This window comes from Triturus cristatus, chromosome 12, assembly GCF_964204655.1.
Source record: "Triturus cristatus chromosome 12, aTriCri1.1, whole genome shotgun sequence".
NCBI classification, from domain to species: Eukaryota; Metazoa; Chordata; class Amphibia; order Caudata; family Salamandridae; genus Triturus; species Triturus cristatus.
Genome location: NC_140595.1, coordinates 387340054 through 387367617, shown reverse-complemented (window position 1 = coordinate 387367617; position 27564 = coordinate 387340054).

The following is a 27564-nucleotide window of genomic DNA, read 5'->3' as shown; positions in this document are numbered from 1 at the left end:
ATTCCATGCATATGTACCTATGACGGCCATCATAAAATGGTTTTTCATACACTTTTAGAAAAAAGCATTACAATATGGCTGTCATGCCTATGCGCATTTACACACTCCCGCCATCGTAAAGTGGTGAAAAAAAGCAATCGGAGATTGCCACTCAATGGAGAACTAGCAGTTGGCAGCATAAGTAGCAGATGGGAATAATCGGGAGCTAGGGCACATCATTTTAAACTAAAAGAACAAAGTGGGAAACAAGGGACCAGGAAGAACAAAGGGAGAGAGGGACTCATACAATTAGGAAGACAAATACAAGAATAAGGTAGAGTCAGTAGCAAGGGAAAGAGACATACAAGAAAGCCATTGAATAATCGACAAGGAGGAAACTCAAGCCCACTTCAAGTCAAGGCTGTCTGTAGGTAAGATCTATGATGGGCATGCACACAGGGGGGGTGTAAATATTATATTTAATATACTGTAGATGCTAAAACTATGTTGTGTATCCAGCTTGTTGTTTTATCTACCTAACATCTTCTATGCACAGGTGGAATGCATGCTGAAGAACATATTATACAAATGCTAACATCTGCTCTGCACAGGTACAATCCCACAAAGCTTAGACTGCCTATATTCTGTAGTTAGTAAATAAAAGGCGGCAATTATAATTTTAAAAAAATGAAACACATACTGTACACGGCAAATACCATAGTAAGCTTTTTAATAGACAAATTGACCAAGACGTCAAATATAATTCCTATTTTTATGGAATCTTACAGGACTCAGTCTACCAAACAGTATCTTTTAGTCAGCCCCTTATCACAAAGGGTAACATTTATAACACACGGAGTCACATGGTCCAGTTGCAAATTCTTCATTTATTGATATTCATAATGGACATTGGTTAATCAGCCCAGCCAAAGTGTTTTGTTAATTCGGACTTCAGCAGGGTTGAAAAATAAAAAAATATTCGAATATTTGCAAAACAACCCTTATATCCAGTCACTACGGATAAAGCATCAGTGCAGCACTGTATTTGTATTCTTATAATGGTCAGTAAAATATCCAATTCATCTACATACACCCTTATCTAAAAACTCTTTGTAATTTCACAGGTGTAGCACCATCAAAAGAGCATACCTCCAATTGTTAATCCAAATTCTGAAGATGGTGGCTGTTATTCTGTTGGTGTTTTGGTGATACAAATCCTATAGGGAGGATTGAATATTTTTTTATTTGATTTTAGTGTCTCCACACTATCCCGGACCTGGTCTAAATCTATTTGCATCTGTTGTGTGTCCCAGTAATCCGGCATCATTACATATCAATTTTCTGCATCAGCAATCTGGGTCTTCAGTGTGTTGATCCTGTCTCTAAGGAACTTCCAAACCCCATAGACACCCCCATACACCTCCCCGTGATAGTCACCTTAAAGACCTCCCATATATTTCCTGCCAATTCCACTGAGCCTTTATTAATACTAAAGAATTCTCTGATGGCCTCCCTTATTTCCACTCTGGACACCTGATCTTGCAGTGCACGTACCTGTAGTCACTGTTGCGGTACTGGTGCTTTATATCTTCTCCCTAACAGTTCAACAGAGCGAGAGGAGCATGGTCTGAAAATGTGCGCTTGAGATATTTTCCACCCCATAATCCCCCGTCTGTTCAGGATGTATAGGGGCAAAATCAATTAACGAAAAGAACCTGTGTGGCGGGGAGTAAAAAGAGTAACCCTACCTATCGCTATGTTGTGCCCTCCAGATTTCTATCAAATGTAATGCTTCCATACTTTTGTGTGGTGCCCTACAGGACCTAGCGAAGGACCTATCCATGGCTTGCATCTAGATCTGTTCTCAAAGTATGTCAGTTTATGTTCATGCCATTTCAGGCGCATCTCCTTATCTGCTATCTGGGGAGAACGTGTGCCCATTGTATTTTCAACAGCACAAATCCTGTCCTCCACATCTATCCTGGCGTTACAGGCTACCATTATTGCTACACCATCAATTTTCTCTGTTATTACCTTGTCATCCAATATCAGCTGCTTCTGCTCTTCCATGGAAGGGGCCTCTACATCAGCATACTTTGATATGTCCCCTGCTCAACCACCCTGTGCCATTTTCTTCAATCCTGCCTGAACCATGTGCTCATTTTTCATGTTACCCTGGGCCACCTGTAAATGTTTGCGGCATCCAATTCCAACATAATAAGGGGAGCCCCCCCCTGAGCGCATTCTCACACTCTTGTTTTCAAGGCCTCTAATAGCCTCTCAACTATTGTTCCACCTTACTGCTCCCACTCAGGCCATGAGGGGGCTCCCCTCCACTGCCACCCCGATTCCCATCTTCAAAACTAGAATGAAAATGTAGGCTCATGGAGCTGTTCCGAGATCTGCTCCTCTGGAGCACCCAGCAGACATCCTGAGAGAGGGGAACAGGAGGTCTACACCCCCTAGTGATCAAATCCGTCCAAAATAAACAAACAAGGATGGTCCCGGGCTCCTTCATTTCCATTCCAACTTTGCCTCCACTCCAGAGGAGCACCAGTATGGCACAGGTCTCAGAGCAGAACCCTCCTGTAGCCGCCCACCTCCAGGGCCCGCAACCTCTCAGCCCTGCCCTCTTGTGGCTCCGCCAATCTCCTGCTCCCTTGTCTCCACGTGCAGCGACCACTCTAAGAGGCACTCAACCCACCTGCCTTCACACTTGGCCATGGTTATCCAGGGCCCTCAGCACGGCACCTCCAACAGGCCTCCTAGGCACATCCTTGTCCAAGCTATGGCTCTCCTCTCTTTCATCCCGGGTCCATGGTAATCATCTAGTCATCATCCAAGTGCCCCCAGCCTTCCCAAACACCTACACCATCCTCTGTAACCAAAATACAGGTGAGGGGAGCTGAAGGGGGTCTGTAAATGTTGCCACGAAGGAGCTTTAGTAATGTGCATCAACTTAGGCAGTCATCTTCTGATAGGATAGTTAGACAGTCAAATACTCACCTGGACTCCTTCCAGATCTGAAGCAAGGTGAGGCGGAAATTGTAAAGTAGAGTCTGAATCGAAATGTTAAATTGAGAATGGTATTAGTGTCAAATGGTCAGGGGTTAATCCAACCTCCTTCTTAGACAAAATAGTGCATGATAGACAACATGACTTCGATATTTGTATGAAGGGACACTCAAGAACAAAAAGATCGTACCCCAAAGCTCTAGTTGGTTTGATCTATAATGTACCAAAGCCAACCAGGCCTTAAAAAAGGCCCTAAAGGCCAAACCAAGAGATGGCCAATTGGTAAGAATATTAAGGAAGTCCTATAAACAGACCCTAAAAAAACAGGAGAGAAAAAATACAAGAACAAGCTTGGGGAAAACTAGTACAAGTGGCCGATACACTATTTTAGAAAACAATTAATTATCTTTATTTTAAAGATCAGGCCCAGTTAGAATCGAGATCCTGGTACAGTTGTCTGACTGGCTAAAACATTTTGGACAGATTTTTAACCCCAAATAATGAAAATGTATTACTTTTAGAAAATATAAATTCTATAACTATAGACTCCCAATATTAACTCCTATCACCTTAGACGAGGTTAAAGTTGCTTTAGATTGATGCGCTAATGGGAAGGCGTCCGGCCCTGATGGGGTACCTGTAGACATCTTTAAGACAGCTATTACTCTTTGGGCCCCAATCCTACTAAGAGTCTTCAACGCTTCAGTGGGTGGCCTCTTGCCAGTAACCTCGACAGAAAGTGTTATAGTTCCAATTTACAAGAAGGAAGATATCCCAATATCCCTTTTTGATTCTACTTCACAATTGATGGGTAGAATCCTCCTGGAGAGACTGCAAACTTGGGCAAATGATAACCTAATCCTTAGAGAATCTTAATACGGATTCAGAAGAGAGAGGGACCATTGAGCAGTGTGTCAAACTCCATCTAATAATTAGTAAATATACACTCTCCAAAACGGGCCAACCAAAACTTATGTTTTGTAGATCTAACAAGTGTCTTCAATCTAGTTAATCATGCAATATCACGGCAGAAGTTGGTTAGGATGGGTGCCCCCAGTGAATTTTTTATTTATTAATCACAAATATATAAGTTATTAACTGCCAGAGTCCTATATGGGCCCAGAGGAGAGTGCACTCCCCGGTTCAGAGTAATGCGTGGGATTAGGCAAGGTTGTGTCCTTGCTCTGCTCTTGTTTTCCCTCTATATCAATGGTGTTGATGAATGTCTGCTAAAGCTGAATGCCGATGCTCCTAAGGTCGGCAATCGCGCCACCCCGGTTTTGCTGTACGCAGATGACACAGTATTGCTATCTGGACCTGCAAACGGGCTTCAGTGCTTAATTGAAAAATTGGCTGAACACATGCACCAAAAGAATCTAAAACTTAATTTAAAGAAAACATTCATGATGATTTGTGGAAAAGGGAAACCAACGACTAGGCACACATCATGTCAATAGGGTGCCCATAGCAGAAATGCATTCATTTTCATACCTGAGCCTATTATTCACATCTAAGGGACACTGGGGAGCACACATTGATTCTTGTAAATCAAACTTTTTTACAGTCAACAGAGGTCATTTTTAGATTTAAAAAAGAAAAAGGTGAATAAGCCAATCAGGGAAATTTTGACTCTTTATATGAGCACATGCCTCACAGGACCCTGTTATGGTGCTGCGTTATGGTGAACGGCTAACCATGCTGTGCTCCAGACCCAAGAAAATATTTTTTTAAGAAGATTATTAGCAGTCCCTTACTCAACTCCTTCATACATTGTACATAAAGAATTCCCAGCTTCCTATATTGACGATTATATTTGTGTAGCAGCTCTCACTGTTTGGTACGGGATCTGGAGTAAAGAAGGAACTAAATTTACTCAGGAAACCATAAAGGATTGCCTTGCCCTTGAGCATAGCAAAAAAATCCTATGGTTGATTTATATTAATAATCTTTTAAATGAGTGCATTGAGAATATTGATTTCAGTGACCCTACGCAAATCCTCGGCTACAGCAAAAAGGATTTGAAAACTGGGCTTGTGGAAGCAAGAGAACTGCTAAGACAAAATGGCACAAATTCAAAGCAGATGACCAGGGCTTACTGTGAAGGGCCAATTGCGCTAGGCACAAAGCAATGTTTAGTTCGGGTAATAAATTTAAAACTTAGATTTTACCTTACAAGGCTGAGAATAGGTACTCTTGATTTTTATTAGCTTTTCCAACTATGAGCAAATGGAATCAAAATCTTCCAAGTTGTCCTTGCGACGGAAAATCGCATCAGTCAACTTTATATTTTATCCTTTTTTGTAATTTTCAGAGAGATATTAGGAAGAGTATTTTACGACCCTTGTTTCTCAATGGAAAATTTTATTTTTATAAATCTGCTTTTGATTTTATTTGTAGCCTAGAAAATGAGAAAGTATGTAATGCACTGATGGTCTATGCTCAATTAGCGATCAAAAGAAGAAAGAGAAATTCACATCTTGAGGCTCTAGTTTATGAAGGAGCACAGGACATATATTGATTGGTGTCTCTTATGAATGTTCTATTCTTTTTGCATACCTAAATACTGATTTTTATTTAGAGTCTTATGTGTAAATTATCCTATGTATTATTCATCTATGGCACTGATTGTTGTATTTTGTTGATCCAACTACAGTATATATTTTTTTGCTTTTGTCATGTTTTACGTGTTTTACTGTACTGACAATCTGACGAATTATGAGGATAATATTTTTCTTTTAGAATGCTTTTATGGTTGTATCTTTTTTTAACTAAATAAAGCTGAAATTAATTGAATTGAATCGAAATTTTACGGCCAAGTCGCAGATTCATGAGAAATAACATCTTTTCTCTAAGCTTACAAACAGCTATGAGCAACAAATAAAACCTGAGGCAGCAATGGTGCTGGAACAGTTTTGAAAGTAAGGGAGCTAGTCAGTAAAAGACACAAGGTTGTGAAAAGTGCAAAGGCTACTTAAGTAGAACATTTACTTAATGAAGGATGCTCATTTGGTTAAGAGGGAATAGCGTGTGGTCTAATAGTGCATTTTGAGGCTCATTTGAACAAGTAAATGGTTGAAATGTGGAGTGTTGGTTATTGTCCTGTAATGTGTGCTTGGATCAGGATTCCAACTTGATTGAAAATGCTAAACATTTCTGGAGCACAAATGTTGTAAGGTGAATCTTTGCAGAATTTGTGTGTTGAAATATTACTAATCTCTGTGCTGTATAGCCCAGGAAAGGGGAACACATACATCATTACCATGTTATCCCTCATTCTGTTGTATAAATCAGAATGGGCAGCTAATCCCACACCTGGTAAATACTGCACTATAGCTGTGTTTACTGGGTGTGGCATTGCCCCTTCACATGCCATGTCATAGAATAACCAAGTGTGTGTCAATGTGGATGTTATTTTTTTAAATACTCTAAATAGTTCAAATGTTTGATATAAACCTTTGACAGACTTCTCATTTCATGGTCTCCTGCATCCTAGCAGGTGGGTCACTAGGGTGAAGTTTAGCGGAGGCTGGCAGGGATCGGGGTGGCGGGACTGGGGAAGGGGGAATGGTGAGAAAGAAAAGAAATAGACTTACCTAACCTCGTCCCTCCTCTGTCATCTCTCCGCATCTCTTCCAGCCGGAACGGAAGTAGAAAGAACACAGGCTCGCCTAAGCCAATCACAACGCTGCACTGCAACATTGTGATCGGTCTGAGCGTGGTTCAGCGCTCAGACAGGCAGTAGGAGCCTATGCATGTTCTCCACCCAGGCTGTAATACAGCCTGTGTGGAGAACATGCAAAGTGCACATGACTGTTTGGCCAAACCGTCTTGCACACAGTGTGCTCACCACTCCTCCCCTGCTCCTCTCCTCAGCCCCACCCCGCCCCGCAAAACTGCTTCAGCAGGGATAAATAAAATGAATATACCATCATTTTATTAGCATTTTATTTTTCCTTTTTTACACTGCTGAATAGCAGCAGTGGGGTGATGCTCCTCTTCCTTAGCGGAGGAGCCGCCACTGGTGAAGATGCAAAATCCCTTCAAAGAAAGGAAAAGTAAACTATTGGAAAGAATTCAGACGAGAAATGTCACATTTGACAGTCGGCTTTTGAAAAGGCATTATTTTCTGCAAAGAGGAGCATACAGAGACCTCTTGATCGCTAATTCACAGAGTAAACCTCACAGTTTGGGTGCTGCAGCAGCTCCTACACCCCTAGTTCTGGCGCCCCTTTGAGACACAGCTCACTAGGCAACACACATTACACTCCCCCATCTATTTCCTTTATATTCCAAAATACTGTGAGCCTCTATAAATAAATCCTAAAGTCACAGCAAAACGTTATCACACTACAAAGATACCCCATGTAACAACGTGAGAGTTCTTCTAGATGTGTTTGACCTCGAAGTAAGTGTGCAATAATCCCCCTGCTTTCTATTTATTTACTTATTTATTTAATGCGTTTTTATATAGCGCGGACTTTACCTGAAGGTGTCAGAGCGCTTCACAATAGGAGCAGCAATGATACATAAGGAGAAAAATTACAAGTGAGCATGTTACAAAATCAAACGTTACGTTACATGAGGCAATAGTGATATTTGTGCAAGTATCAGGAGCAAACAAAATACAAGAGGTAGCCAACGATACGTTACAAAAGGAAAAAGTGACGTGTGCAGGTTACAAGAGCATACAAAGTACACAGAGGTAAAAAATTGCAATAAATGGCAGACACTCAAAACACTAAAACAAAAGTTACGTTACATGAGGCAGTGGTGGCCGTTGTGCATGTATCAAAAGCAAACAAAATACAAGAGGTAGCAAACGATACGTTACAAAAGGAAAGGTGACGTGTGCATGTTACAAAAGAGTACAAAGTACAAGTAGAGGTATAATACTGTACTAGATGGCAGACACTCAAAACACAAAAACACACTGGGAAGGCACTTCTATAGGCACGGAGAACAGAATTTCCTATAATGGAAGGACTTCCTTCAGAAAATAGAGGGCGTACATTAAATTTGGAAGTGTCTTTGAAGGAGGAGAGCTTTTAGGTCAGTTTTGAAGGCCTGGGAAGAGGTGGTGGTCCGGAGCTGAGGCGGAAGTGAGTTCCAGATTCTCACCGCGTTGCCTGAAAAGGATTGGGCCATCGATCTTTCCTTCTTGAAAGTGGGAGGTTCAAGCAATACATTTTCTGCATTACGTGATGGTCTGGAGCCTCCAGAGAGTTTCAGTTTATTCACCAGGTAGTGAGGGGAGGAGGAGTGCAAGGCTTTGTGGGTGATACAGGCAGTCTTGTAGATAGATCTTGCCTCTATGTGAAGCCAACGGAGGGTGGATAAAATGGGTGTGATGTGGTTGCTTCTTTTGGCCTGTTAAATGAAACGAGCTGCTGAATGGAGAACAGACTTCAGGGGGGACAGGTGGGTTTTGGGGAGGCCAGTAAGAAGATGTTAGAATCCGGGTTCTCTGGTTGGCACAGGTAGGTACTTGTGACAAGCAGGGAACCTTTCCTCTAGTCAGGGTAAGGGGTTACACTACTAAAACAACCCCTGCTCACCCTCTAGGTAGCTTGGCGCGAGCAGACAAGGCTTATCTCAGAGCGTTATAGGTTAAGCATTTGTGAACACATACAGTAACCAAGTGACACACTACAAATGGACACCACACAGGTATTTATATTAAAAATAAGGATTCTTTATATAGGATTATCACTAGACCATTAAACGATAAAAATACACAATACGGTTGCTTAGTTGGTAGAAGATTGCTTAGTTTCTCTTAAGTTCTTAAATGCGACACTTTAAGTCAATGTACCTTAGATGCGACACGCAGGGCAATGAAAGTGTTGCAGCGATGCAGATGCGTTGAAGTTCTTGGGGCAAAAGAAATAAAGACGGGATCTTCCAGATGCATTACGCTTCTCCGATGTTGCGAGAAGACTCGACTCGATGCGTCAGCTACAGCGGCGTCACCCTTGACGAGATGCGACGTCAGCGGCCTTGGCAGCGGCACTCTTCTCCGACGTTGCGAGACGCTTCCGCTCGATGCGATGCTGCAGCGGCAACACCCCTTCTGCGAGATGCGACGACAGCGGCTCCGAGGCGGCACGCTTCTCCGTGGATGCGAGGCGCTTTTCTGGATGCGGTGCAATGCGACAACTACGATGGCTGCGATGGCGACACGCTTCCTCCTCGATGCGAGACTCTTCTCTCGATGCGGTGCAATGCGACAGCTACGATGGCTGCGATGGCGACACGCTTCTTCGGCGTTGCGAGACACTTCCGGAATGATGCGAGACGCTTCCGCTCGATGCGATGTTGCAGCGGCGACACTCTCTGCGAGATGCGACGGCAACAGCTCCGACGGCGGCACGCCTCTCTTCCTTGCGTAGCGCTTCCAGCTCCTTGCGACACGCAGTCCCTCAGAAGGCCCATCAACAGCAGCAGGCACTTTCAAAAGACTCTGGGGAGCTGGGGGTGAAGTCCACTGGTCCTGGGACTTCGTTCAGGGGGCAAGCTCAGTTCAAGCCCTTGGAGATCTTTTTAAAGCACAAGTTGAAGCAAAGTCTTTAGTAGTCTTTCTCCTCTCCTTCAGCAGCAAGGCAACCACTGCAGGCCAATCCCCCAGGTCAGGGACAGTACTCCTCCTACAGCTTTCCCAGTTCCTTCTCCTCTGGCAGAGGTTCTTCTTGTTTCAGCAGGATCTCATTTCTTGGGAGCAGGGTCCCAATACTTATACCCCTAATTCCTTTGTCCCTCTGGGGTTGAGGGGCCTTTTCCCAGTCCAAACCAGTTCTTGAGCACTCTGTTGACATGACTCTGCCTTTCTATTCAGGGTGCAGGGCAGAGACATCATCCGCTCCGCAGGAGGTGGAGCCAGCATTGTGGTAGCAGAGCACAACCCTATTCAGAGCCCAGGTGTACTCCTCCCACCCATCTGACTGCCAATCTTCCTATTCACCACCAGGCTACCTAGCCCTGCCCCTCTGGGTTTCCCCAGCCCTGTCACTCACACAACCAGACAGGCAGATACACATCATAGCAGAGGCGGGCTGAAATGGTCAGGCAAGCAAATACCAACTTTCTAAAAGTGGTATTTGCAAACACAGAATATTAAAATAAACTTTACTAAAAGATGTATTTTATTATTCTGAGTTCAGGCATACTAAACTCGAATTTCTACCATGTTCCCTGGGTCTGTTAGGATAATAGGATGTAACAATTCTAACAGCCCATTCTGGCCTATGGAGAACAAGTAGCCTTACAATAGCGAAAAACGAAAATGGCTGTAATTCACTATTAGGACATGCCACACACATCAGGGCTTGTCCTACCTTATGCTTACAATGCACCCTGCCCTTGGGCCTACCATAGGGGTGACTGATATGAAGTTAAGGGAAGGTTTAGGGACTGGCAAGTGTGTGCACTTGCCCAGTCAGCATGACAGTACCAGACTGCACGCAGGTTCAGCAATGGCAGACCTTTGATACATTTTACCAGGCCGCTTCTTTGGGTGGTACAACCAGTGCTGCAAGCCCACCAGCAGCATTTGTATTTACAAGCCCTGGCACTCCTGGTGCACTTTACTGGGGTCTGACAGTAAACCAAATAAGCCAATCATGGAACCCAACCAACATATACATTTTAAATAGGGAGCACTTGCACTGTGGCACTGGTTGGCAGTGGCACAGTGCTCTGAGCAGCTAACACCAGCAAAACACATGAGGCACAGCGACAAAAAAGTGGAAGGGAGACTCACGCCAAGGTGCCAGGTCTAACAGAAGAGAATTGCAGTAGTCCAATCTGGAGAGAACCAGCGATTGGACCAGGGTTTTAAGGTCGTGCTCCGGGAAGAAGCGACGAATCCCCCAAAGAAGGTGCAGTTGGTATCTAGCAGACTTTGCAATGGAATCGATGTGGGAGAGTAGATTGAGATTTTTGTCGAGTATGACACCAAGGGATTTTGCGCTCTCGACAATGATGGGTTTATTGTTCAGTAGATTAATCTGATCCATCCATGATTGCACTGGGGGAGGAGAAAGTGAGAAGGAATGGAGGAGGAATTCCGTTTTGGAGGGATTCAGGATCAGTTGATGAGTTAACATCCAGTTTTGAATGGAGTCGAGAGTAGAGCTTAGGAAGGAGAGATCGTGAGTGAAGGCCACCTTCAGGTAGATTTGAGTGTCGTCCGCATATAGATGATAGTGGATCCCAGATTTACTCAAGAGATTTCCCAACGGTTCTAAATAGAGATTGAACAGTGTGGGTGCAAGTATAGAGCCTTGAGGGACACCTTGACTGACCGCTAAAGGAGATGAAAGACTGTTTGCTATTTTGATCATTTGGGATCTATCAGAGAGGAAGGAGGCCAACCATTTGAGCACAGTGCCCTCCATGCCCATTCTCTGTTGAAGAGTGTTAAGGAGAGTGTTGTGATTGACAGTGTCAAAGGCTGCAGAAAAGTCAAGAAGAATTAGAAGACAAGACTCTCCTGAATCGAGTATCCGCAGCGCATCATCAATCACTAGCAGCAGGGCTGTTTCAGTGCTGCAGTTTTGAATGAAGCCGGACTGGAAATTGTCAAGAAGATCATTCTCCTTGATATGGCGAGAGAGTTGTTTCGCTACATATTTTTCTATGATTTTCGCAAGAAAGGGTAGGTTAGTGATGGGACAGTAGTTGTTGAGGTCGTTCGCATCAGCGGTGGGTTTTTTAAGCAGAGTGGTGACCTGCCCAGTTTTGAAGGAAACAGGAAAGGAGCCTTGACTGAGGGAGAGGTTGACCAGAGTGGTCCAATAGGAAAGAGAATGGGTATAGAAGTCAATGGCAATGGCACTAGGGATTGGGTCAAGAGAATGGTTAGAGGGCTTTGTATCGAGGATGCATTTAAGGAGGGCATCATCAGAGATGGGGTCAAAGTTTTGCCAAATGGTTAAGGATTTGCGCTCCTCTGTAGGGGTAGGATGAATGACCTGATCTACAAGTGATTTCACCTTTTCGTCAAAGAATATAGCGAATTCCGCTGCTTTCTTTGTGGAATCCTCAAATTTGGAGGTTGGGGGAGAGCTGTTTGGGTTCTTGAGGAGGTCGAATAGTTTTTTGGGTCTATTTTTGGCTGAGTCAAGGAGGGATTTGAAGTGCGACGCTTTTCCAAGGAAGATGTGCCTGTGGTACTTGGATCTTGCTGAACGAAGCGTGGCCAAATTTTCGGTGGAGGGCGCTTGTCTCAATTGTTTCTCAAGGACTCTTAGGTACTTCCTTTCTTCATAGAGGGATTTGTTGAACCAAGGTGCTGAGGGAGTGGGCCTTTTCTTTTTGCTTGGAGAGGAGCAACATTATTGATTTCGACTGCAAGGACTGTAAGGCATTGGGAGGTGAGTTCGTTAACATCTAGGACCGGGTCTAGCCTTGGAAGTGATAGCAAGGCAGAATCACAGAGGGTACTGAGGTCAATATTTTTAGTGTCACGGAACCAGGAAGTAGCCCTCTTAGGCTGGCCAAGAATTATAGAGTGTGATAGGTGAAGAGAGAATGGGATGAGGAGGTGGTCAGACCAGTCTACATGAATAGGGGTAGCGATGGTCAGCAAGCCTGCTTTAGAAATAACAAGGTCCAGGGTTGAGCCCTTAGAGAGTGTTGTTTCAGTGCAGTGTTGGATAAGATCGTTTGCAGAAAGGAAGGTGGGCATCAAATTCGCATAGGTGTCTTGAGGCGAGCCCCAGTGGACATTGAAGTCACCCACGAAGATCTGATTGTCACTTTGCGAGTATTGATCACTGATGCAGTCCGTGAGTTCCTCCATAAACAAAGGGCTGCTACCAGGCGGGTGGTAGATAAAATGGAATCTGAGAGGTGAGCGGTGGTGCAATTGAAGCTCAAGAGATAGGCATTCAAAAGTGTGGAAGGAACTGTTAGGAAGAGCCTTAAGTTGAAGGGAGTTTCTAAAGATGACTGCAACACCTCCCCAACTTTGTCAATTCTGTCATTTCTAAGTATAGAATAGGCTGTGGGTACCAGGAGATCAAACATAGAGTGAGAGGTATCGTTGAACCAGGTCTCTGTGAGGAAGAGCATGTCAATATTGTGCAAGTTGATGGTATCGGAGATTTCAAGTTTGTGTTTTATTGCAGATCTTCAGTTGTGGAGCATACAGCGCAGCTCTGTCGCGACTGTTTTGGTGACGGGGGCACTTAGGCTATGAGGGGTGATGGGGATATTGTACTTATATGAGGGCGCTCAGGAGAGTTTAGGTGGATGAGTGGTTCTGACAGAGGAGATGGTCGGAATAGTGTAGATAACAGGGTTACTGGGAAGTGAAAGTGGAAGAAGGGTGGCGTTTGAGTGCTTGTGTGAATTTTCAGATGACAGGCTATGCTTAGCTATTATGGAGTGTGGGGGCGAGGTGCATCTCGTGGGAGGGTGAGTGTTTTCCAAAGGAATTGAGGTGTATGGAAAAGTCGAGATCTTGGAGCTTAAAAGTGAAATGGTAGCTTCAAGTTGGGAGATGGAGGTGATTAGAGAGCCTAGCTTATTTTCCAGAGAGAGTAAGGCAGAGCACGGCATGTTGGGTGGTTCGATGGAAACGGGAGGGGGTGCACTTGGCGGTCTAGACCGTCCCCCTCTTCGAGTCAGGGGTAAACTGAAAGACGGACGGAAACCAACAGGAGAGGAAGGGAACAAAACGGGAACACTCCTACTCCCCTTAATTAAATCAGACAATCAACAGAGGAGTGTGTCAAAATAGTAGAAAGAAGGAAGAGCAAGCATGTAACTAGTCACAGTAAGGTTCTACTGTTGAAAAAACCACTTTTTTTTTTAAAAAGACCTCACTCACCAACCTGGTTGGTGACATGCTTCATCATTGGGCCCCACCAGGAGTGGCCGAATGCCACCCTAGTGTGCTGCGATGCCAGTTTACTGTGGAGCTGGTAAAAAAAAGTGTTTAGTGGAAAGTGAATAGTGAAATTTAAAAATGTCCAAATTGTGTCAAAAAAATCCTTTATTAATTTTGCCAATCAGACATGTATAAAATAAAGTGTGGGATAAAGAACTAGAATTAAAACTTCTGTTTTATCCCTGAGGGTGCGGTCAACATGTTTCTACCTTTACGAGTGTTAGTCAGGCTTTCATCAGGACCAAGGATGTGATAGTGAAGACCCGGCGGTATGGGCGCGCTAAAGCCCACCCTAACCAAGGGTTTACAAGTTTTAAAAATATCAGAAAACACTCGGAGTAGATTCCTTCAGGAGTAGAGAGGAACCGAGTTTATTCTAGCAAAAAACATTTTGTGTGACAAACAGAAACATACAACACAGAAAAACATAGAAGACAAACAGATTTAGGTCAGTATGCTTCTGAAAAATGTCACAGTTAGAAAACATGCAAATGTGCTCGTCATGGTGCACTTTAATAGCAGTAACAGGATCTCAGGTGCTGCTATAGGTGAACTCGTGCAAATAAAAGGACTACCAATGGAGTTCTTATGAAAGATCAGGGAGCAAACGTTCCCTGTCTTACTCATACAACTAGTTGTATAACACAGAGAGTGATGGGCAAAAGAGGATCAAAATGCCCAGGTAACGTTACTTTCTAGCGAGTGAACTAGGCAAACGAATGAGCGACCAGACATCGTTGTGCTGCTGGGCAATACGTAAGTACAATGAGAAACATGAGGTTCTTACAGTAGGTATAAAGGTTCAATGCACCATGGGTCACAGGAGGGGGGTGGTGGCGAAATGGCACACCCTAGAAGAAATAATAAAGGGGGGGGCGGGAGGGTAACGAGAAAAGGAATAAGTATCATGGCTCGTTATAACAGAGGTTAATACTTAGCTGATATTAGAGGAATTAGACTCACGCCTACGGCACCAGGCTCCCGTTATGGACCTTCGCAAACCCTCGTAAAACCGGACCCCGACGATAGTGAATCGGCGGTCCGGTTGTTGAATATAAAGCCAGATGAAAACGGAGCGCGGTCACGTGGGATGTCACGTTGCGTCCAAATGACCCGGTGATGTAGGGAGTGCTTCCGGAGCCAATCTCCGTCCATGATCAATGGACATGCGGGGTCGAGGGGCGCGTCACAGTGACGCTGGTAGGAAGAGCCAATAGCGGATTCCAAAACTAATTGCGATCGGCCTATCTGGTTGCCATGGGGAGAGCACCCAAACAAAAATGAACGGATGCGCTCGCCGAATGCTGAGAAAGCACGGGCTGTATGCGTGCGTTGCAGAAACAAAAACCCAGGGGTCAGGGGCAGCATCTTGTGTAATTAAGATGCAATAGATAAATAATAATGGTGTAAATACAGATAAATCATGAAAATAAATCATAAAAAGCGGAGCAATAGATCGCTGCAACGATTGGGTCAAGTACAGGAAAACAATTGGAAAGGAACATTAAATGTTATTTGATAGGTGAGAAGGTGGAATTGCCACATTTAAAACAAAAAACAGAATGAAGGGTATGCAGCCAAAATACGGCTGAGAAAGGACTGGATAGATACGCAAATCAGTCAGGTGTCATGTTAGGCACAGTAAAATGTTAATATTAAGCCTGTAATCAGACTGGTGCAGGCGGTGACAACGGTAGAGTGATAAATAACCTATAGAATGGTGGCCCAAGGGATATTGTCATTCAATCCATTATGATATGTCCCAAGACGGTACACCCATCTCTGCTCTTTTTCATCTTCCGAGCGTTTTTGTGAGTGGAGACCTGTTCAATTACTGTCCATCGCAAATCATTGGTAGTGCGACTAGATTGTAAAAAATGTTCGCTCAATTTGGTGGTAGCCCGACCACACCTGATGTTACTTCGATGTTCACATATACGTAATTTGACTTTACGGGTGGTCATCCCCACGTATCGTAGATCACAAGGGCAGGTTATCAAATTCATCACATTTGTAGAATTACAGTTAGTATGGACCCTCTGCGTCCACACTTTGTCGGTTTCAAGAGTCAAGGTCTTTGTATGGGAGGTAAGATGGCAAATACTGCAATTAGAACAGGGAAAATGCCCTGTAATTTTAAGTAGGCCCCAGGCATTGGTAATGGATGGAGGCCCCATAGTAGGTGCCTCTTTTGGGCGAGTGTTAACCAGGGAGTCACGAAGACTACGTCCTTTCTTAAAAGAAAATGGGTTTTTCCCATTTTCTATTGTTGCTATTGACAATGACATTGAGATAGGAAGGTGTTTGTTGAACCAATGGCTTAAGGAAAAGCTGCTTTCCTGACGGATACAGATAGTACCATACCGTATTTTTATACGCTGCCTAAGATACACAAAACAAGACACCTCAACCTGGGCGCCTGATTGTGTCGGGCATTGGTTCGCTACTGGAACCGTTGTCACGTTTCTGTGACTATTATTTCCTTAAGCCATTGGTTCAACAAACACCTTCCTATCTCAAGGATACTAAAAGCCTTCTAAATCTCCTCAATACTCTGCAATGTGAAGTGAACCAAACTAAACTAGTAACTCTTGACATTGAGAGCTTGTACACGAGCATTCCCCAGGACGATATGATCAGAGTCCTGGGTAAAGCTCTTGATACCATCCCTTGGGAACATAACACACCCAAGGAATTTATTATTAAGTGTGCAACACTGGCACTTAAGAGGAACTTCTTTGAATATAAAGGAACCCTATTCCTCCAGTCGACCGGGACTTCCATGGGCAGCACCTTTGCCCCAAATGTGGCTGAGCTGTATGTCCATGATTTCGAACACAGGTTCATACAAGATGCCAGTAATCCTTTTATCTCCTCCATAGGCTTATGGAGGCGATATATTGAGGATATTTTCATGATATGGCAAGGAACTGGAGAGTGCCTGCAGGATTTCTTATCCTGGATTAATACCCTTGATCCAAACTTAAAGTTCACGCACACAGTGGACAGACAAGAATTTGTCTTCTTGGATGTGGTGATCTCTAAACAAAATGGGCATTTTTCCACTAAAACACATTACAAAACTACGGCTAAGAACAACCTTCTGGATTTCACGAGCTTTCATCCAAGGCCCTTGCGGGAAAATCTCCCCTACGGGTAATACCTGCGGTTAAGGAGAAATTGCAGCCACTTGGAAGATTTCCGCAAACAGTCATCAGACCTGACCACTAAACCTAAGAATCGAGGTTACCCTGCCTCTATCTTTAATAAAGGTTATAAAAGAGCGAGAAATCAACCTAGGAAGCTCTTCTTGAAGAACACCCAAAAGAGCCCAATGTCATTCCTTTGCATGTGTCACCACTTTCAGTTCAGCGTCCGACGCAGTCAAAAAAACCATTAACAAACACTGGCGCATTGTCAATAGCAACAATAGAAAATGGGAAAAACACCTTTTTTCTTTTAAGAATGGACGTAGTCTTCGTGACTCCCTGGTTAACACTCGCCCAAAAGAGGCACCTACTATGGGGCCTCCACCCATTACCGATGCCTGGGGCCCACATTGATCATGGACGGGGATTGGCCCCGGAAGCACTCCCTACGTCACCGGGTCATTTGGATGCAACGTGACGTCCCACGTGACCGCGCTCCGTTTTCATTTGGCTTTATATTCAACAACCGGACCGCCGTTTCACTATCGTCGGGATCCAGTTTTACAAGGGTTTGCGAAGGTCCATAACGGGTGCCTGGCGCCGTAGGCGTGAGTCTAATTCCTCTAAGATCAGCTAAGTATTAACCTCTGTTATAATGAGCCATGATGCTTATTCCTGTTCTCGTTACCCTCCCGTCTCCCCCTTTATTATTTCTGCTAGGGTGTGCCATTTCACCCCCACCCCCCTCCCGTGACCCATGATGCATTTAACCTTTGTACCTACTGTAAGAACCTTACGTTTCTCATTGTACTCACGTATTGCCCAGCAGCACATCGATGTCTGGTCGCTCATTCGTTTGCCTAGTTCACTCGCTAGAAAGTAACGTTACCTGGGCATTTTGATCCTCTTTTGCCGATCACTTTCTGTGTTATACAACTAGTTGTATGAGTAAGACAGGGAACGTTTGCTCCCTAATCTTTCACAAGGACTCCATTGGTAGTCCTTTTATTTGCAGGAGTTCACCTATAGCAGCATCTGAGATCCTGTTACTGCTATTGAAGTGCACCATGAAGAGCACATGTTTTCTAACTGTGACATTTGTTAGAAGCATACTGACCTAAATCTGTTTGTCTTCTGTGTTTTTCTGTGTTGTATGTTACTGTTTGTCACACAATTTTTTTTTTGCTAGAATAAACTTGGTTCCTCTCTGGGGGGGCGCTAGGTGGCGCTGATCCAAGATGGCCGCACTACAGTGAGGCTCCTGCCCGACCAGGCACTTTCATCGTCCTTCATGCCATCCTGACCATACCACGCTTGAAACAAACCCCACCGCTTGGTTCGGGAGAACCTGCTGATCGCAGCGGTGTAAACATCAACGCGCTCCTGCGCGGGTGAGCGGAGCATCCCGCTGCGATGATCTCGTCCGGAGGCCGCTGCCTGTGCAGGGCCCGTCACCTGCCTGCTGTGCACACTAATCGACCCCCCGGCTCTGGGGCCTGCTCCGGACTGAGGACACTGCTGCCTGCGGGGGACTGCGGGGCTCGAGGGTGAGTGCACCTGCCCTGCGATCACTGGCTGACTGCGGGGGGGAGACGGACCTGGGAGTTCTGCTGCCCCTCGCTGGGGAGGCCTGATACTGTCGCCCCCCCCCGAGCTGCGGAGGCCGTGTGGGCCGGGGCGCCCCGTCACCTGCCCCGCTGGGACCCCGGTGACTCTCGCTGCACCCCATTGCTCCGAGCTGCCCCTGAGCTCTGGGAGAACTGACCGCCCACCTGCCTTGCCCTGGGGCTGGCTGTGGGGACCGGCGGCGATACGGAGCTCCATGCTGGGCTGCGCCCGAGGCCTGAGACGGACGCCACGCTGCTGCTGCCACCTGGGGGCCCCGCTGCCCGATTGAGGTTCGCTGTCGTCCTCTGTCGCCCTCGAGGTGGGAAGGGGATAGGCGCTCCACCTGCTACTGCGACCTTCCCAGTGGCGGCCTACGGATGCGCCTGGACCTGGCCTTGCTCCGGTGGTGGGGAGACTGTGGCGCCTACCACTGACCGCTGCGGCCTCCCTCCCTGGCGTCTGGCGACTGGGCTGTCGCCCCCGCTGGGGCCCCTCTGCCGCCTTCGGATCCCGGCCTTCTCCTCCGGCCGCCCTTGCTGCCTGTGCCGCCCGCGACTTACCTCTTGGCCTGCCACCAGAAATCACTGAGGACAACGCTGGTCGGTCCTGTGCCGTGTGGCTGGGGCGCCGAGGGGCCGGCTCCGCCGCGATCCTGTTCGTCTGGATGGTGGTTGCCCCACTCGCTCCCACGCACCCACCTCCTTCCCGAGACCCCGCACTGCTCTACACCTTCCTGGTCGCCTGCTGGGGTGACTACTGACCTGGGCTGGAGCCCGGATTGAGGAGCGGGGTCCCTTCGCGCCCCGTCTGGTCATCCCTGCTGGTTGGTTTGCGGTCCTCGGGGTGAGCCCCCCACCCTGGCCGCGCCATGGGTCGCAGCGACAACCGCCAGTCCAAACTACCATTTGAGACCAAGAAGACCCCCGCTCCCCCGCCGATGCCCGGTGCGGGTGGCGGACCGCCGGCCGCCGAGGCCCCTGATGAAGATTGGAAGTCCCTATTACTTGGCATGAAGCAAAGCCTCTCTACTATTGACTCCAAAATTGACACCATTAATGCCCGGCTGGATGGGGTCGTCGCTAAACTAGATCAACACGACGTCCGGATTCAGGGGGCTGAGGAGCGGATTTCTGCCCTGGAGGACGGCGCCACTTCCGCAGGCAAGCAGATGACTCAAATGGACAGGCTCCTTAAAATAATTGCAGACAAAAACGAGGACCTAGAGGCAGGTCCCGTCGCAATAACGTTCGCATACTAGGCCTTGCGGAGTCCACCAATACCGGGAAAATGGAGGCCTTCATTGAGAAACTTGTGATCGAATTATTTGGGAGCGACTCCTTCTCCCCCCACCTAATCGTTGAAAGAGCGCACAGGTCCCTGGCTGCCCGCCCTCCTCCTGGGTCCACACCACGGCCCATCATTGCGCGATTCCTGAACTACAGGGATAGGGATGCTGTCCTACGTCGCGCACGCGAGTTGGGCACAGTGCGACACGGCAATGCACTGCTCTCTTTCTTCCCTGACTTCACTGCATCTGTACAGGAGTCTCGTCGCAAATTCGCTGTTGTCAAAAAGAAATTACAAGCCCGGGAGATTCCTTATGCCATGCTCTACCCTGCGAAATTGAAAATATCTCACCAAGGCAAACAACTCTTTTTTCAACAGCCGCAGCAGGTGGAGGACTTCCTCAAACAGCATAGGAGGGAGGGGGCTCAAGAGAATGCGGCGTCTTCTCGCTCTGGGTCGCCCTCGCCGCTGGAACAGCAGGACTGACTGCACTTGCGATTGATACATGGTCAAGAGTACATGCCGCTGCGGAACTTCGCCGATCAGGTTGCTGCATCTTCCTGGTGATGTAACCTGCTACCATTATGGATGTTTTGAACTGGTAACTGTTTACTTCGGTGCTCGGTCACCCCCTCTCCGTCCCACACTCAGAGGCCGGATGTGAAGTCTGGGCTCTGGTGGGTGAAAGAAAGGAGTTGGGTGGCAGGTTGGGCGCCCCTAGCTGTGGTCCCCCCGATGGGTGAGCCCCTCTGCACCTCCCCCCCTAGGTGGGTAGGGGTTGCTGTCTTACCGTTGTCAGGTTCTGAGTTGGTATTTATGGGGATGGGGAGGGACGGGTGGGATCAATATTCCCGGCCAGTTGGGGTAGCCGGTGTGGGAGGGCATAAGTTACGATGTTGTTACTCTCCAACCACAGAATATTACGTACCAAATGAGTGGAAAAGGGACAATGGGATGGCCCCCCGGGGGGTCCATCTGGGCTGCTACACTGACTGCTTTGTACTGTACCATGCTGTTATTACCTGTAGAGCATTATTAGGCCGAGATCAATGGGGGACGTAGGTGACATGGGCCCTGTGCAACAATTGCAGCTTGTCTCCTGGAATGTGCGTGGGTTGAGCGATCCGAGGAAGGGGCGACAGGTCTTGGGTTACCTAGAGAGGCACGGAGTTTCTATTGCCATGCTTCAGGAGACACATCTGCGGCCCGGGGGAGATCCCTCATTTGCATCGCGCTGGGCCGCCTGCAGGGTGTTTTCGTCCTACTCAACTTATGCTCGGGGGGTGACTGTGCTGGTGTGGCGCGGGATGGGGTTTATACCGGCGGGAACCGAGGTGGGACCATGTGGCAGATACTGCATGATCTGGGGGAAGCTTCACTCTCACACAATACTGTTTGCTTGCTATTATGGTCCCAATGTGGATGATCCGACGACTCTTCTGAACATGTGGGGGAAAATACAGACACTGGGCATCTCTCATGTCATCCTGGGAGGCGACTTCAACACCGCGCTTCGGCCGGGGATGGACCGCTCGCATCCTCAGCCGTCCCACTACACTCATACCCAACTCACACTGGTTAACATAACGGACGAAAATCAGCTGATCGATGCCTGGCGACATCTTCACCCCTCGCTCAGGCAGGGCACACACCACTCCGCTGTACACTCCACATGGGCCCGCATCGACTATATATTTTTGTCTGCTGGCGTTGCCCCATGGCTGGTTAAGGCGTGTCATCTAGCGCTCACTTTTTCAGATCATTCCCCTGTGTTGCTGTCGCTGCGCGTTCCCATTGATGTGTCCCCATATCTGAATTGGCGCCTCAACCCTGCGCACCTCACTGACTCAGTATTTCTGGCAGAATTGGAGGACGATATAACGGCCTTCTTTAACCGTAATACTGGCACAGTCCCCAAATTCACTACCGTATGGGAAGCCTTCAAAGTTACTGTGAGGGGGTTGTGCCTAGCGAAAGGTGGGGGGGTCCTCAAATTTCTTCGCGGGGACGTGCGCAAACGGGAGGCTGAACTGTTGTTACTAGAGCGTGAACAGGCGCAACACACACATGATCGGGGGGTCGCGGCGCGCCTTCGGGAGAAACTGAATGAATATACAGATGCTGCCGCTAAGGAGTGCAAGTTCCTGGGGAAGCCTTATGTTGCGCGCTTATATGGCGAGGGCGACAGACCTGGTAAAGCATTGGCTTCGGCGGGGCGGCCCCCTCGTTACCGAAACTATGTGTCCTCTCTGTTGGATGGCCGCGGGGTCCCACAGAGGGACACAGCGGCTCAGCTCCGGGTCCTTACTGATCATTACATCGATCTGTACACCTCCCGTAGGACTACTCCGCTGGCACTGCAGGAGTATCTTGATGACACCGCACTGGCCTGGCTGGGCCCATCCCAGCAGAAATTTCTGCATCACGAATTGGAACTTGATGAGATCAAAGACGCGATAATGTCAATGAAGTCGGGCAAGGCGCCGGGCTCGGACGGCTTGCCGATAGACTTTTACAAAGCCTTCATCCATGTCCTGGCCCCTATACTGCAGCAACTGTATTACTCTGCCCTGGAGGAAGGTATACTGCCGGGTACGATGCGCGAGGCCCTCATCACATCTCTATTGAAGCCGGGTAAGCCCCCGGAGCACTGTGACTCGTACAGACCCCTCTCTCTGTTGAACACGGATAGTAAAATACTGGCGAAGGTCCTGGCAACGCGCCTTAACCTATTGATGGAGCGTCTCGTTCTTCCCGACCAGGCTGGGTTCGTCCCGAATCGGGCGACTTCCCATAACCTGCGCACCCTTCAGGCCGTGATCCAGGACATTGATCCCCGCTGCGAGGCCGCGGCGGTTTTCCTGGACGCCACCAAGGCATTCGACTCCCTTGAGTGGGATTACCTACTGGCCCTGTTGGAACGGATGGGACTACCCTACAACTTCCTGGACTGGATCCGGCTGTTGTACTGCCGACCTCAGGCAACGGTCCTGCTCAATGGGTCCCGCTCTGCCCCCTTTGTTATTCACAGGGGAACCCGCCAGGGATGTCCTCTCTCTCCGGTCCTGTTCGCCCTCGCTATAGAGCCGCTTGCTGCCAAGCTTCGGCAACACCACAAGCACCGATCCCTTATTTATCCGGAGCGTCAGCTTCTCATCGCGTTATATACGGACGACATGACGCTGTACGTCCATAAGCCGCAAGAGAATCTTAACCCCTTACTGCGGGAGGTGACTAAATTTGGCGCTATATCGGGCGTACAAATAAACTGGGCGAAGTCTGCTTTATTTCCCCTGACTGACAGTACCGCGCGGTTCCCACTAGATTACCCCCTGGTGTGGGAGGCGGACGAGATCACATACTTGGGGATCAGGGTGACCAGGAACCGGGAAGCTCTTATTAGAGCGAACTTCGGGACTGTCATAGACAAGCTCTCCGAGAAAATCACGCAATGGAACCACCTCCCGCTGTCGATGGCGGGACGCATCTCCCTGATTAAGATGGTAGTACTTCCCAAATTGTTGTACCTCTTCACTAATATACCATACAGCCCAGGGGCACACTTCTTCCGGACCCTTGATTCCCAGCTGTCCCGACTTATATGGGGCGGAAAGCAAGCCAGGTTGGGGCTACGGACGCTTATGCTGCCCTACCACCAGGGTGGGCTTGACGTCCCGAACTTTCGACGGTACTATGATTGCGCCCAAGGCCACTTTGCGGTGTACTGGTTCCACCCCCCCCCCTTTATGGCTCACCTGGCAGTGGAGGACGGGTTTATGCGACCCGAGAGACCCTCCGGCTATCTGTACACAACAGCCCGAGTGGAGACCCGCGACCCCACTACGGTGGATTGCACCGTGCTAGCCTGGAAACGCATGGCAGATTGTATGGACGTGGGGTTTCTGTACTCTCCCCGCATGACGCTGGCGCATGACCCCAGATTAAGTGTCACCCGCGAGGAGCTTGGACGCAAGCTGCTTGCGCGGCTAGCGGTCCACACATGGGGCGACCTGTATCACCAGGGGAGCTTTCGCGCTGCGTCCCACTTTTTTGGAGACACTGTCCCATCGATAATGGATACCTTCCTTTACAATCGACTGCGGCAAAATATTAGGGCTATCACGCCTAATTTCCCTGGCGAGCCAGACACCATGGCACCCCTGCACGCCCTGCTCCAGACGCCCGCCCCGACGCATGTCGTTTCGATGTTATATAGGCATGTGCAGGCTGCGCCTTCCCCCCCTTCTCTTAGGGCGCAGACTGACTGGGACAACGATTTGGGTGCCTCAATGTCGGATGCCCAGTGGGAAGAAAGCTGCTGTCACACCACGGCAGTGACGGGCAATGCCCGCCTCCGCTTGGTACATTTTAAGTTCTTACATCGCCTTTACTTCACCCCGACTAAATTGTACCGCTTTGGACTCCGGGATGATGACCACTGTCTGCGATGCCGTAGGTCGGGAGCAGACTTCATGCACTTGGCGTGGTCGTGTCGGGCGGTGGCGGAGTACTGGGTGGCGGTGTTCGCGGCCCTCTCCATCATGGTCGGGGGGGACATACCTCCCTGCCCTATGATCGCCCTTCTGGGTCGCTCATGCCCCACGTTAAAGGCGCATCGAAAATTCTTCGCGTTGGGGCTCTTGTTGGCTAAGCGACATGTTGCGTGTCGGTGGGGGCGAGGGCGAGTGCCCAAGTTCAAGATCTGGTTAGCTACTATGACAACCTGGCAGGAACAACTTCACAGCTATGCTGACCTCTTGCCTCACAGATCCCGCCCCAAAGACTTATGGGGTCCCCTCACTGCATACCTCCTGCGCTCCCCGGGCTCTGCGGGGGAGGGGAGGGAATTGCGCGATGACTCGGAGGGGGCGGTCCGCCTGCTGCACGCGGTCCAGCGGCTACCCCCGCGGAGGCCCGCGCCTGAAGCATCTCCTCGCCCCACTTGCACCTTCGCCTCTCCACGCATGCTGCGCACAGCGTTTCAGCCTTGCCCTGACTTGCCGCACCCTTTCAATTGTGCTCATACACTACGTGCCGGAGGCTTGAGTTGGGTGGCCGGTAGTCTCAATGCTTCCCCCCTGATTCCCTAGTGGCGCGTGCAGAGTAGCGCTCTAGATAGTAGCACCAAGTTCTAGGTCCCTGCCGCGCGCATCTTATACCCTCCCAGCACAATAGACTGGATGTCCGGGGCGGAGCTGTGCTGCCCCTTGCTCCTAATACATACTACAGTGCGCTTCGCCGTACGGCTGCTCCGCACCGATCAATCCTCCTCGCCACATACTGTGTATGGTGGACGACTCCTGGGAGGGCTTCGCTGTTTGATGTTCGCAAGTTCGCAGGTTGGTTAATACAGATAAATGAAACCTCAATTACCTACTGTTGACTTTACGTGGCTCCGTCACTACGCATCGTAGCATACTTGTGCAGTTTGTGTTCTTATCCCGCTGCCGGCCCTTACGGGTTGTAGGCGTTTGAGCTGTGTTAATTGATGATCCTAGTTAGACACTGTTCATGGTACACGCTGCTGCATTGACGCTGCCGGCCTGTTCACTCAGGTTGTAGGTGAAGAGCTGTGTAATAAATTGAGTAATGAAATGAAATGAAATGAAATGAAAGAGGCATTTATAGAGCGCATGGCTACCCTAGGGCCTCCCAGCGCTGAGAACCAGATGGCGGGGGGCAGATAGAATTATACCTTAGGGAAAAAATGCGTCTTCAAAAGCCGTCGAAAGGGCAGGTATTCCTCCTCCAAACGGATAGAGTCAGGGAGGGTGTTCCAAGTCTTAGAAGCGACATAAGAGAAACAGCGACCTCCACATCTGGTCCTGGCAATTCTCGGTACCATGGCAAGGCGCTTATTTTCAGAGCGAAGGTGCCTTTTAGGCTGGTATAGAGAAACTATCTTTTGAAGGATTGGAGGTCCATTCGCGGCCATGATCTTGTGAGTGACACAGAGGGCCTTGAATTTGATCCTTTCTAAAACAGGGAGCCAGTGCAGTTGTCTAATAGCCTTTTTTGCTGAGTCTAGCCGCGAAACTTGCAAGAGAATTCTTGCCGCACAGTTCTGGACCTTCTGTAATATGCATATTGTAGACTGGGGGGCTCCTAAGTATAGGGCATTAGCGTAGTCCAGACGCGACAATATTAGTGCCTGGAGGAGTAGTCTTCTTGCATGAAATGGGAGAAGAGGCAAGATCTTTCGTGCTGACTTCAAAATCCCGAAGCAGCACCCAGCTACCTTGCTAGCCTGTGTCTTCATGTCTAATCTTGCGTCAAGCCAGACTCCTAAGCTCTTGATCTGTTTTTTCGGAGTGGGCGGGTTTCCCATACAACTAGGCCATGCTAACGGCGTGTCTGGAGGCAGGGGTTTTCCCAGCAGCATAAGGTCTGTCTTTGATCCATTGAGCTGGAGACAGGACTCTTTCATCCATACGGATATCTCCTCCAGGCATCTGGAAAGATTACTTCCTGGATGGAGTAAGACTAATAAAGGTTTTTAAAAAAACAAAAAAACAAAAAAAAAAACTTAGTTCCTCTCTACTCCTTATGGAATCTACACCGAGTGTTTTCTGATATTTTGAACACTTGTAAAGCCTTGGTTAGGGTGGGCCTTAGCGCGCCCATACCACCGGGTCTTCACTATCACATCCTTGGTCCTGATGAAAGCCTGACTAACACTCGTAAAGGAAGAAACATGTTGACCACACCCTCAGGGATAAAACAGAACTTTTAATTCTAGATCTTTATCCCACACTTTATTTTATACATTTTTAAGTTTCACTATTCACTTTCCACTAAACACTTTTTTTACCAGCTCCACAGTAAACTGGCGTCACAGCACACTAGGGTGGCATTCGGCCACTCCTGTTGGGGCCCAATGATGAAGCATGTCACCAACCAGGTTGGTGAGTGAGGGTTTTTTTCAACAGTAGAACCTTACTGTGACTATTTACATGCTTGCTCTTCCTTCTTTCTACTATTTTGGCACACTCCTCTGTTGATTGTCTGTAAACTGAAAGACACCTCATCACGGTAGGATATTGCCCTATTGTGAGCATTAGGTTCAACTTCCATTGAAACCAAGAGCAGTGTGAATTACCTCCCATAAATCAGCAGCTTATCCTATATCAAATTTCTGTTGTTTTCTTGACTTCATTTATTACAGTTTTAAAGTTAACATCACACTAGAATTTACTAATGTGAAATGCTTAGAAAATGTGAAAATAATTCATGCATTCATTCTTCTCGAAACATAGTTTTATATTTTATAATCCAAATAATTTCATGCTAAAATCGATAGCCACATGTACCACTGTAGCACATAAAGAACAATGTTTACCATTCCCTTAACCGCAGCTTGGCATTCCTTTCTATTGAATGTTTGAAGGTTCCAGTTATATCTTCAACAGAAGCCTTCACATACTTCTTACACTTACATTCTTAGGCCTTTCATTCTATACCTGAGACGTCTGTTATTCGAATTTTCTCATCTCGTGTTTTCCTTGGCCTGTTTCAGGAGCTGTGACTTTGCCAGTAGCTGTGTGTGATCCTACAAACACCACACAATGAAACCTATTTAGACACAAGGGAGCAGGGGAGCATTATTCCTTGTCTGTCTTTGTTGAAGTAAGGAGA